Genomic DNA, 12631 nt, shown 5'->3' with positions numbered 1-12631 from the left:
TTCACAGATTCACCACACTGGTCGCAGCTCTCTTCTGCAGTGAATTTCAGTTGTGTTCATAAAAGCTGCCTTATCACATGAGTGATCCACTTCTCATTCATCGGGAGTTAAGCTGATGTCCATCCTGCGATAAAAGCTGCATGGGCAGTAATGGACGGACTGAAAGGTGAACACGGTCATGCTCAGTCTTACATAATCCATTCATAAATAAAGTGGGACAAAAGACTACAAGTTTTTGTTAGGAAGCGATATACATCAAATCATTTGATGTTGCTTACTGGAAGGAACAGACTGGGCTGGACTCTTACCATTAATGTAATTGAGTGTTACCTCATTGTGCCTGTCCTTATGGCAGTCCCAGAGGATGGGGGCTGCAGAAGGGGGGGGGGGCAGCATCTGTTCAAACAAGAGGGGTAAAAAAAAAATGCTAAAGAAAATCATCAGGGGGGTAGGATAACAGTCAAGTAATGCAGGAACATTGTTCTTGCCAAAAGAAAGGAGGTTGGGAGGGTGAAAAGGGGTAAAACAGTTCAACCTTTGTAATGGTCTCTTTTTATGTTTGGTCAGCAGAGCGACACTGATGTCTTTCTCTCTCTCCCTCTATTTTTTTTTTGTCAGCTAGACACAAAACTTTTAAAGCTTAGTTATTTGATGACTTGTGAACATTTTTTTTTTACTGAGAAGAAAAAATATCTGTGTGAGCTCGTCATGAAGGGTGTTTGTGGTGAGAATAAGAAGCATATACACATACCACAACAAGGAGACTTTTATCCAAAGGGTAAATGATTTTTGGATAAGCTCTTTCAAACTGGCCACCATTGTCCCCACAAAACATTCATTGTGTTCTGAAGAGTTTGTCCCCCCAATAAAAAAAAAAGAGCACCAATCAGCTTTTGGGTTGAACTTTGGAGATATAGCTCAACAACAAGCAGGTTTTATCTGGACAGAGTTGCCTATTCATGAGTTTAGAAATGAAAGTGAGTGACTGTTTCATACATTCTGCACAGTCAACTTTTCTAAGCTAACTGGGCTTTGCTGCAGACTGTGTTCAGGAGTCACCATGCTGGCACACACTCAGGAGAAGTTGAACTCACATGACAAAGGTGCTGCTGCTGAGCAGTAAATCCTGTTTGATATTTGATGGGTGGATTCACTGTAAGTTTGTGCAGGCTAATTGTAAACATCTGCCTGATAAGATTTTAGATAATGCACGTGGTACTCAAACATTTACTAGAGCTTTTTTAAATTAACATAGCTTTTCATTTAAATTGTGTTATAATGAATTGGATGTTGCAACTGTGCAAATAGGACAACCCAGCCCAGGCTCTCAAACTACCCAAGGTGATTTCTTCATGTAGCAACATGACAGCGAAGATGAACTTGTGTCTGAACCAAAACAGCTTCTACAATGAACATTTCCAAGATTATAATAACTGTGTAAAGTCCTTTACATGGCTGAGTAGGTATAATGAAATCTCAGACAAATGAACATGTCGATATCTATTGGCGTCTGAAAATATTTTTCCAGTAAAAGCATGATAGATGTAAGGTTTAAGTGGATTTATGGTAAACAGTGTGGAAAAATTTAATTGCATTCATCCACACAACTATGGGCGTAGATATTAGTCATGCCATCCAGGTATCCTAGAATTCCAACATAAGGTAATTAAAATGATCAGCGAAATTTATCAGTTGTTGGAAGCAGTCACAAAAAGCAACTGGTTTCCAGATGGTCCCAATGCTAATTTTCTCTTTTCTCCATCTTGATTTGCCGATTCAAAAGTGATCAATTAACTGTTTTACATACAGGCCCATTTCATACATATACTTTATACATTTATTTTATACAGGCCCATCAAATTTAATTCAAAATCTCAAATGCCAGAGTCAAATAGTTGCATTTAATGTCTTCCCCGAAGCACTCAAGCATTTCACCTGAATGCTCATGAGGCTAAAGAATCTTATTTTACCATGATATCATCCAGGACTGCAGAAAAAATGCAAAAACAACAACAACAAAAAAGTAAACTCACAAAAGATTCAAACCTTGTGGACCACAAACAAAAAAAATAAATATATAAAGAAATAAAGATGAGCACTCATTACATTCATCTACCCAGCATTCTAATATGAATGTTGAGATTATGTACATCTGTGGTTTGGAGACATTTAAAACCGTATCAATACAAGATTCTGCCTTCAAAGACAATTGGATAATCCAGAGACCACCATCAGACGCATCCTCAGTATCACCAGTCTTAATTCTCTAAGTCCTATCTGTTTAAAATTTCATCTCAATGAATCCAGTAGTATTTCAGTCCAATCTGAGTGTGAGTCATGCAGGAAGGCCAAATAAGACAACCTACTGTGAAGTGTTCAGGCAAACACCTCGTTGATTCTTTGAAGGATGTCATTCTTTGTCATTGGGATAGTGCTACAATGTTTTGGTTTGACTGGCTCATATTGCAGCACTTATACATTTTTTATCCTGACCTTGGAAAAAAGCAAAAGGAAAATGTCTGAGCTTGGTTCATTTGTTCACATTTTATCTTCGTCATAGCAGATAGTATTTAACCGGGACCCCTCCCCAAATACAAAATGTATTGTGAGTGCAAATCTACAACTCTAATACATACTGAATGTATTATGAAGCATATCAAGAGCAGTGCTTTTCTTTGACAGAAACTGTTTGTAAGATAAGAAAAAAAAAGTGCAGTAAACTCTACAAGTCCTTTCCCAATCTTCTGTCCTTATCTTCAACTCCCTCCTTAACTATACACAACATTAACCCTTTCTGTCAATGTGTGGCTGGCATGGTAAACTTCATCCTCCACCCCAGGGGCCCGCACCCCGGTGGAGCCTGGTACCAAACACTGAGTCACAGAACTTGCGAGGCAGAGGCAGTCTTTGTAAGCCTGCAGTCTGATATACAGGCATAGTTGTGGGAGTGGAGACTACTGGGGAGTGGCAGACCTTTTCACTGGACGTGATTAATCCAAACTGAGCCTTTCGATGTGAAAGGAAGAGGACATTAACACTAAATTTATTTCTGGGTTAATACATTCCTTGTTCTCCTTGGAGAGGATCACAATGACTGAAACTTGTGGCATAGCAAAGTAATATGAGGACTAAATACTGATAAAAGTATTTACACATATGCAACTTTGTACCTCAAATTTGTCACGTGTCTGCTTTCAGAGGACCAATACATGAATACAACTCTGAGTCAGAATGAGTTTCTCTTGGAATAAATCCAAACTAAGCACTTAAAAGAAGTACTGTGCTGAAAAAAAGGTATTTTAATCCTACTTCCAGCACACATTAATGCAGAGCATTTCCTTCTACTGAGATGGTAATACTTTTTCTTCACCCAAGAGACTTGTTCATATATTTTACATAACATCACATAGGAAAGGAATCTGACAGCAGATCTTTTACTTGTGACTTGGAGTAAGTGCATATTTCCATAAATACTTCAGAGTAAAGTAAATTTTTCATGGTGCACACTTAAGAACAACACAGGAATGTCTCTTATAGCCTATGTTGTGTATGCATTCTCATGACATGGCTTATTTGTTTGTTTACAACAATAGAGTATGAGTGATGGACTGACCAGAGGATTCCTTTGTCTGCCAAGGTGTGGCTCGTTTCCCACCATTCAGCTAATGTGTTTTCTAAGTGGGGACAGCCACTCATTGTTCCCACCCAGAGCAACAAAGTGTTAATTTAAGAATTCAAGGGGGTGCTGCACTGCTTCACAAAGGCATAAAAATAGCACTGATGTGTGTAACATATTTAGAAAACACCTTGAAAACTGTCCTGATTAATCTTTCTCTCTTTTTTTTTTATATACCCTGCTTTGCCCTGTTGACCCCAGGCTTCAGAGGAAAGTTGTTATGCAACACAGTGTATGCATTGTACAGTAAACATAGCCTGACAAAGCCTATCCATAATTTGCTTCACTCATTGTAAGTTGTGAGCATGCAAGATGTACACTGGCTCTGTAAAGCTAAGACACAGAAACACTTTGGGTATTCATAATCATAAGAAAAAGTATTTAGACATTTGGAGCAATAAAAAGCTGCAAAGTTTATTACTTTGTTCAAAAGAAGCTGCTCTCTTCAAACAAAGACTAATAATAGTTAAAGCATTGCCAAGCATAGATGCATCTACTAGTATTTAAACATTTATCCAAGTTAAACTTTTTCATGTTGGAGTTTTTTTAAGCAAAGATTAAATTATACTTCTTTAAATTTTCCTTTTTTCATCAATGTGATGCAGTCAACAACATGTATTATTTTATCTTACAGTGACAAAGCTGCTCTTCAACAGCCTGAAACGTTGTTTCTAGACTTTCAATCTCTCTTTTACAACATCACTATGGAAAAAAAAATGGCTTCAAGTCCCCATTAAGTAAAAAATCTTGTTAAAACGTTTGCATATGATCTTTGTTTGGGATATTTTTTATTCTTATTATTTGTGTTTCGCTAAATAATGACAAAATAAATGAGAAAATTCACCACTTTAAAAAGTTAGCAAATCACACTTATTCTGCATTAATTTAGCATTTTGCAGTAATCGATTCATTTACACATTTGTTCCTATTTAAATTGCAGCTATTCTTAGGCAGAATAGGGACGAGGGGTATGATCAGGCTATTGGGTCTAACCAATAAGAACAGACTGGATGTTTACAGAAAAGGACACCCTCGCTGATTTCATTTTCAACATAAAATCTGTAAACATACAGCAGTGAATACTGTGTTTATGGTGATGTCATTGCCTGTCTCATACAAAGTGAACAGCTGACTAATCTCAGCAGACCTTATGAAAGAAAAAAAAACTGGGCAATTTAAGACAAAGGCTGAAAAGAGATGCCACACCATTGTTTTCAGACATTAAATTATGTAACTCTCTGATTAGGGACACCAAAATAAAAACTTTGAAGCTGTTTATGCACATTGAGGTCTTCAGCATCCATCCATTTGATATACCTGTTTTATCTGGGTGCAAATCCTATTTAGTTTATGAGCTCTGAGCATGAGTATAAAGTATTACAAGATAACTTTCTGACCCTAAAATATGTGTTTCTGACTCATTTTAATGGTGCACTGACATTAATCACAGTCTTGGAGTGTAACCAGGCCACAAAAAACACACTTCACATCATTTATGCCCCGTTATGCTGTATTACAGCAACATTTCACATTATGGCACAGCGTCACACTTGGATATCAACAGAGTGGTCATTTTGAACATGAACCATGACTTTCATCAAAGAAATGCAAGAGGTCATTATTGGAGAAAGCAAAGAAAAGTAGGGAAAAAAAAACCAAACACTTTTCGTGGCTGGAAAAAGCTGATGCTACAGGTAAGGTGGGTTAAGAAGATGTTTCCTTTATTCCTTGACATGTTTCGACTGGCAACTGCAGTTTTCCTCAGAAGGGCTTCAACAGTGCCTCCCTTTTGAGGAAGACCGCAGTTTGCCCGTTGAAACATGTCAAATAAAGAATCAAACATCCTCTACCTTAACCTTTCTCTGAAAGACGAAATCCCAATATATTAACAAATAAGACCAAATGAATTTTTATGCTAAATTAGTCATCATTAGGTTTTATATACAAGGCAAAAATCTATGAAAGCAACATAATTTCTCTATTAAACTAATGTGTGAAGTTGCGTCTGACAAGCTCTTGATTAGGATCAGACAAATAAGCGTTATGACAAAAGCCTCCCACTCAAGGACAGTGGAAACCTGTGGAACATACCTGTATTGTATTCTGTACAGACAGCATGCTGGGAGGTTTTGGCCATCCTTTTGGCATATTGTTTTCTTTAATTGCTCAACATCCTAAAGACTGTATGACATTGTTAAAAATGGAAGTAAACTTCTTGACAATTGAGTGTAGAGCCAATGAAAATCGGCATTCTGTCAAACTTTTAGATTTTTCTGCAAACAAAAACATTTCCTGTGTATCGGGCTGGTTTCCAGCAATTGTAGTCATCCTCTCGATGGGAAGTAGAAAGTCTCTGGAGGAAAATTAACATTCCCCTGTTGCTTTGTGTGTGTGTGTGTTTTTCCATTTAATTTTATGATCAAATCCATTATAAATAAACACAAAAACCCCCCCCCAAAAAATCAAAAGCGATTTCCCTTTGCTACTATTTTTCTAGTGAGATAAATGTAAATAAAAAGTTGGCATAACTACATCTACATCTTTTTCACATTTATGAAAGTTGCATGGTTTTAAAATGAGCCATGACAGGATCTCTGCATCAGTCACGAGTGGTTTCCGCAAGCACAACACCTTTAAGTTTGCATGTAAACAGACAGTGGATATAGTTGTCCACATCCTAATGTTTTCTTTCAGATTTAGTTTTTTTTTTCCAAAGGGGGCTGAACTTGTCAAGTCAGGCCATCGTTGTGCAGCCACTTGGAGAGCAGTTTGCAGACAATGACCAAAAACACACGTGTCATATTTCAATATTTATAAGTCAGGATGCTTGGCAAGGAAATCCTCCTAAAGGTGCGGTATGTCAAGAGTACACAAAGTTTCAGGCGTTTCCTTACTGCGAACAAACAGACAAGAAAATACATCTCAGTTTGAAATAAATCTTTCCATAAAGTATGAGCTGATTGTGAGCAGTCACCGTAACTACATTACAATAAGTAATAATATTACTCACAAGAGGCACAATTTGTGCCTTTTTATGAGGGGAAAACATGTTGTTGCAACTGTGTTTCTCAGGGACAACTGTAATTTGAAGCCTCTTCTTAGAGAAAAGCTTCTTTTATGTATTTAAAGGACAACAGTGCAGTTGGAAAGATCAATTACCATTATGGGTGCCAGTCCTGGTGTACAACCAAAAAAAAAAAAAAAAAAAATTAAAAATAAGGATGAGATATGATGACCTTGCACTTGGCACTGTTTTACCAAGTCTGACTGAGGTTTGTGAGGTATGTTAGTGGATCTATATTGAAAAGCTGGGAATTGATCCAGACATAACATAGTCTGTGCAGCTGCTGATGCGTCACGTCATCACCTCAGAGCAGTCCTGTGACAGCACGAGGAGCCTATAAGCAAGAGAAGGAGGTTCATACAGGATGACAGTGACAAATAAATCCATTCACAGATCTCATCTCCGTCACAGATATCCAAGAGACTGAATTTGCTTGAGTGTGCAGCACCAGATGCTTTGTATGTATTGGATTGTAATGGTTGCTTTGCGGCACTCATACGAAAGATACAATACAGCTGTCTACCTTTTCTATAAGCTGATGGCCTTCATTCCAACGCATAAAAATAGCTCAGACTAGAAGTCCCTCTGAGATGTGCTCTTTCAACACAGTTTTTAATTTAGCACAAACTCAACAGGTGCTACTGATTAAAAATGGCGTGCTTAACAAGATCTCGCTGGCTTTCGAACAGCGTAATAGAGAGAAATCAACAATGCTTTGATAAACTGCCTTTTAATGTCACTATTTTTTGGCCGCATGCATGTTGACTGTGTTGCTGGCAAATGAACTAAAGAAGTAAATTAGACAGTTCACCGAGTCCATTGAAAGAGTTTACCAAGTTAGTTTGTTGCTTTAAATAGGGATCATCAGTGCTGAGCGACGGGAAACAGTAGTCTCTCTGTCCCAGCAGTGTTTTCCCTGATGTCTGAGCAGCAGGAGGGTCCGGGGACCTCAACTGAGGCTAATTAGCTAATTCATGGGCCCTGAAGGGAATGCCATGTGATTACAGCTAGACTACAACAAACACTTTTCTATGTGACAGCATTTGTTCTAAACTTCTGCATATGCTTGGCAGCTTCTAATATGACTGGTTGATTTCAGAAACTGCTGGCTAAGTGCAAAGCAAACAATTCATCCTGGTAAACTAAGTATACTAAGATAACAAGAGCGAGACGATACATCATGAACAATAAACACAGAAGTACATAAAGTGCTTTTACAAGAAAACTCCACCTAACAACACATTTTATTTCCTTTGACAATGAGTGTTCTCCCCATTTACCCAAATGAATAAAAGGTGATATTAAAATAATGCAATTGTACTTCGATTAAATGCTTGTCTTGTAATGTAGTTTTGATCAAATTTATTCTTTCTTTTAGTTTGGATAGTTTAAATGCATCTGGCCTTTATTACCTTTCGTATTTATATCTGCTATGGATCATATTTACATTAGAGTCTTACTTTTTTTAATCAAGTTAAGATTTATAAACAGTCCGATTGAAGATTAAATTTCATGCTATCATAGTGGCATATCCCAGTAATCAACATTATCCCAATAATCCTTATCAATGGGATTATAAATAATGTAATCCCATTACTTTACTTTACTTATCAATCATCTAACAAGGAGAGCCCTCTAGAGCTCAAACTCCCACACAGGTGAAGCGTTTGTGTACACAGCCAGCAATGTCCTGCTTTGACAGTGATCCTGACAAATCAGAAGCTAAACACTGTACGTCTATAAATTAAGGTAAAGATTACAGATTGAGTATTTATATTGTATTCTTGGCAGTGTCTTCATTTAAGCCAGTTTGCCCAGTTATTGAGAAATTCTCTGTTACATCTTTAAGTCTACATTATATTATATACTGACAAGTAGTCTATAAAATCTCCTGAAGCTCTGAAGAAATGTGACGAGCTGGCATAAAATATGACAAATACACATTAAAGACAGGTATAAGCTCCCGAAACTGTGTTCCAGTACAATGCTTCATTTAAAAATTTACATTAAAGCCTCACAGATGCATTCTGGTTCGCCTGAAGTGAACCTGCCTGAGGACAGGAAGAAAACCTGTCCTCTGGATATGAGAGGAGTTGAGAAATATTCAGAAGTCACTGAAGGAAAAAAAAAGGTATAAGCAGGAATAGATAATACATGTTGCAGTATTCTCTGCACGCATGGACATCCTGCTATTTCAAATGGTCACTAGTCTGCCTGTTTATATCCCACAGGATGCGACGCTGAGTTAGTGGGCAAACTGGCCAAGAAAAAGAAGGAAGTCTGATGGGTAAAAGTAATCTTAGACGGAAAAATATATTTCACTTTTATTGAAAGAAAAGTCTTATTTTCTTTTCTTAAACAAGTGATAGTGGATGCAATAATTACACATAGAATGATGACTTTTTGCTGGTCGAATGATTTGCTTTCATCGCTGAATGAAAACACTAGACTGCATTTAAAAAGTTCGACTGCGTTTTTTTAATTTATATTTTTAGACAAAATAAAAGTTTTAGACTTCTTGCATTACTATTGTAAAAACTTTGTAAACTTACAGGTTCTCCTTTATTTTCTTTAAATAATCGTAATATATCTTACAAATGACTTACAAATGTTGGCGTTCAACACATTAGACCTGCAACTTGTCCTACCTTTATTTTTTCACATCAGATTATAATGTAATCTGCTGGGAATCCAGCAAGCAAACATGGAGAAGACAACTTTAGTTTTTTTGGAAGAAACTCACAGTTAACCTCATATCTGCCTCTGCAGACATGCTGTAAACCATCACACTGAGTTTACATGCAAAAACATTCAGTGATTTTTTTCCTCTTTTCATTTATTAATTCATTTATCTTATTAAAATAGGTTAAAACACATAAAGCACATCTTGCCCATCACGACATTGCTGTGCTACCAGACAACACAAAAAAAGACAGTTAAGACAAAACTTCTGTATAATAAGACAACAGACTCAAGAAGTCTGAAATGCTATCGGGCTCCAGAATTATATTGCCTTATCAGGTCCTTTTTCTCTGGGACATTACCAAGGGAAGTCCAGGTTGGGTGTCCAGCTGGCAGAGTTAAAAGGAAGATAATAGTTAAAAACAAAACATGTTTTTAACTAAATGTTTTTAAAACCAAATGAAGAGTTAAAGTCCATGAACACAAGGACTAAAAATGAATTAAAAGTCTCTTTTCACCTTTCTTCTTTTTTTTTTTTTTTTACTTTGGTAAATAATTTGCGAGTTGACACGCACACTCAACACACTTCATATGTCTCTGTTAGCAGGTTTAATATTACACTGTATTTGATGCTGAATTATAACCAGCGTTGACACATATTACATATTCAAACTAATGGGACATGGACTTCTTGTGATCGAACAGTTTGTGACTTTTTATGCAAAAATTACCTGGAAAGACGGACAGTTGTAATCTTTGTCACAAAAACAGGGACCTCACTATCACTACCTGCTACTTGGTGTACAGTTTTGTCTCCCTGAGTCAAGGATGTAACTCTAAAGAGTACTTTGATTATACCGTACTATACTTGTAAGGTCCTTTCTTGTTCTTTTTATTCATTGAGTCATATTCATTTAGCTTCATCTGATATTTCGATACTTGAATCTGCTTTCTCAGAATAGTAAAGTTTTGTTTCAGCAAATCAGCAGGTAAAATGATATGTTGCAGCCTAAAAGGAGAAGGACTTTATCTTAAGGACACAAACTGTTCTCAGTCAGCAGTTTTTGGGATTCTGGGAACTTGCGCTCAGATGACTTTAGGGTTTCTCATAAGTTTTATTCTGAAGTCTAGACAGGTTTTTCACCCATTATATTCCAGGATAGTAAAACACTTGGAACAAGTATCTCCTGCTTTTTTAAAACGAACACCTTCAAACCAGATCAACACATAGTTCTGTGGAAGAACTCGTGCAGTATTTTCTTGCCATGTACCCACTCTACAAGGATAACATGGCTCCTTAAACTGTTTGGTGCTAGAATTAGGCCAAACTGCAGGGTGGGCAGATAAGCAAATAAGGCCTAAATGCAGCTGAACACTCCACTGGCATAAGGGGGCATTTTATATTTGTCAAATTTTCCAATCAAGTATTACAAGATTTGAATTTATGCAAGTACATGAACAGCATCTCAGCATTTCCTGAGCCTACAGGAGACCAAGCGGAGGAGGACGGGAAACTGTACAAAACCAGGCAAGAAGGGAAGTGGGCAGATGAAAACAGGGACAATCTGTCGATAAAATGCAAGTACTGGCAACTTTTTTGGAATTATTGGATCATTTCAGGCATCTTAAACCGTTACATAATTAAGAATGTGTGGCCATAAAAATAAAAGTAAAAAAACAACTAACTCTGGGAAGATTTAACACAGTTTTTAGTGATTTTTATCACCTTTGTGAGAAAACTACAAGGTCAAACAAGACTAGTACCAACAAATGTTCATACAACATGAGGAAATATCAATATGCCACAGTTGACCACAGAATCAATAAAATACGCATAGAAACATGAAAACAGCTGGAAAAGGAGTGTCCATAGTTCATAGGCTGTTGGATTAATTTAATTTTAGTTAGGTATGTTGAAGCAGGAATAAATGAAAACCTGCAGGATAGCGGCCCCTGAGGACGGACTTTGAACACCCCTGAGCTGGAAGAATTTTAAGGAAATAATTTGTCTCTTCAGTAAAACCCAGTTTGAAAACAATTATGATTTTACTGTTTGTTTCCACAAGAACCAACAGCATTAAACATAAGATGGTTGTTGAACTCGTACAGGAAGAAGAAACCATCAGATTGCGTGCCACCAACTTTCCACATCAATGTCAGGAAGTTTCACAGGCCAAAAGTGAATCCTGTCACAGCCAGAAACAGCTGGGGACGCTATATTAAGAAGGCTCTCTGCCAGTGTTTCCCAGTGCTGATCCTCGAGGACCCCTGTCTGGCATGTTTCAGGTTTTTCCCAACTCCAACATACCTGATTCAGATTCATTGAACAGCTTATCATGTTCCTTGGAAGTCTGCAATTGAGTTATCCATTTGAGTCAGGTGTGTTAAAACAGGGAACTATCTAAAACTTTCAAACATTGTAGGGTTTTCCACCTAAAAACATTAAAAAACTACAAACATTGAATAACATTAAAAGCAGGGCTGGGGTCCCTGAGGACCAGGACACAGAGACACAGCCCATAAAAAGCCCAAATTGGTTAAAGGTCACAAAAAATCAAAGTATGGAACACAACAGCAGTAATAAAGAGATAATATGAACACTACTGGAATCCCAAGATAAAATTATTTTCTTGTTTGCCTTGACTGAATAGCAAACGGATGTTTTTTTTTTCTAACACAAGGATGATGTAAGACGTAGTTCATCACAATTTTTCTCTATTGTAAATTATCGGGTTAAAAGAAAAGTAATGATATAAGGGCCAGGTCCGAGCATTACTCAACACTCACCAACAACAACTCAGGTAATTCCAAAAAACTGTTTTCTACAATTAATCATATTCTGAAACCACAGATTTCCTCATTCTAAGACCACACAGAGACAAATTTTAACCGGTTTCTCGATTTTTTCATTTCGAAAATTGACAATATCCGCTCCTCACTTTCATCTCTAAACTGTCTGCACTTTGACATTCCCATACCTACACCCAACGCACAGCATCTTTCGCACTTTTCCATAACAATGCAGCAAGAGGTCGAGAACATAATGTGTAAATCTAAACCATTCACCTGCCCCCTCGATCCCCTCCCAACCTGTCTGCTCCACGTACCCTTAAAGCTACCCTCATTAAACCTCTTCTCCTTGGATCCTGAAGCCCTGTCAAACAACAGACCAATTTCCAACTTGCCATTCATTTCAAAACTCCTAGAAA

The sequence above is a fragment of the Telmatherina bonti genome (genome assembly GCF_933228915.1).
Source record: "Telmatherina bonti genome assembly, chromosome: 13".
Taxonomy (NCBI): Eukaryota; Metazoa; Chordata; class Actinopteri; order Atheriniformes; family Telmatherinidae; genus Telmatherina; species Telmatherina bonti.
This window is presented reverse-complemented; position numbering follows the sequence as displayed.